This window comes from Apaloderma vittatum, unplaced genomic scaffold, assembly GCF_000703405.1.
Source record: "Apaloderma vittatum isolate BGI_N311 unplaced genomic scaffold, ASM70340v1 scaffold36476, whole genome shotgun sequence".
NCBI lineage: Eukaryota > Metazoa > Chordata > Aves > Trogoniformes > Trogonidae > Apaloderma > Apaloderma vittatum.
In genome coordinates, this window is record NW_009720741.1 from 6,372 (window position 1) to 7,973 (window position 1,602).

The following is a 1,602-nucleotide window of genomic DNA, read 5'->3' on the forward strand; positions in this document are numbered from 1 at the left end:
CAGGCGGCCCCGCAACCCCCCAGGCCCCGCTGGCGCAGGACGGACAAGCAGCGCGGAGCCTGGGCTGCGGGTTCCTGCTAAAGCTTTTCCTGCAGCTCAGGGTGGAGACTCTTTCTCCCACATCCCAGAAACCCTGTTACCGCCGTGGCAGAACTAACAAGGCCTCTTATTTTTAACCAGCTGTGGTATTTACATAAAACCTGTAGGAGCTTTAAAACTTTATTGTTCTGCCAAATATACCTAAAGCAGCCCAGAGATTACTGAAGAGGGAGACAGACACACAACTCCACAAACCTAATTTCCTTAGGAAGCCGAGCTAATAACGAAGAGTAAGATAAGAGCTTCCTGCCAGTGATGATCTGCATGGGATTCAAACCAGTTATATGGTTATTTCGTTGACACACCTAAGGTCTGGGATGGAACAGGATGAGCACGAAGCAAATTAGGGAACAGGAACACCAGAAATAGAACAGAATGCAAATTCTACAACAGATCAGACTGTAGACCTTCTAAATAAGAATAAAAACCCATGACCTTAAATTCCCTGCAGTTATAATTTTTTCCCAGTATACCTAAAGAGGATTCAGTTAAGGAATACTCACTTAAGCAATAAATCACTGTCTGTTCATCTCAAGTGATAAACAAATCATGCCTACTCCCTGGATTTACAAGATCCTAGTTCCAAGATGTTTTAAGCATCAAAAGTCATCGATTAGAGCTCGGTCAGCCTGGAGCCTGCGGAAATGCTGCGTGGACCCAGCATGCCCACCTGTCCCACGGGTGCAGAAGCCTGTACTTTGCTATGGAACAGGAGGGAAATGAATGTGGGTTGTCCATTCTCAGCAGTGAAAAAACATAGAGGATCTCAAAATTCGCAATGAACTTCTCAGGGAGAGTTTACAGCACAGCCTGGGTCAGGATCCACTGTGTTTTCTTACGGAGTCCCCGACTGGCCTGCGGTAACCAGAAGGAAGCACTAAGCCTGGATTCACAGTAGTTCTAATTTTGCCTTGCAAACGTCCAATATTCAGTCAGTCATTAGCAAACATGAAAAATAGCATCATTTTCTGATTTTTACACAGTTTCAGATCGCTCACCTACCGTGCACTTTGCTTGTCAGAGCCTGCTGAGGGAAATGACACAGATAGGAGGTTTTTATTAGCTATACACAACCCCCATATAGTGTTTGTATTTCTTGTCCTGCTATGAAGCTACATTAACACTTGCAGAGTGCTCAGGCAAGTTATTGCCAGCTTTAGGAAAGTTATTACCACTGCTGCATTGCAAGGGCAGCTTACAGGCAGGCAAAGAACAAGCTGAAGACAGTTCAGCAAATAGCTTCAGTTATTTTTACAGCAGAACCACTCATTCCCAATTCCCACACACATCTCTTTGTAAAGGGCTGGCAATCCTCCTGGAAGAAGGCCCTAATTATTACTATACAAATGAAGGCTGCTAGCATCAAACAGCCCTTTGTAGCACCCCCAACCCCCTCCCCCCAACGCACACACTTTGTTTTTGCATATCCCCGGTCAGTAGGAAATGAGGGTTTCCTCCGCTCGCAGCAGGGTGCAAGGCAAGGGACTAAGGGCAGCTTCTCAA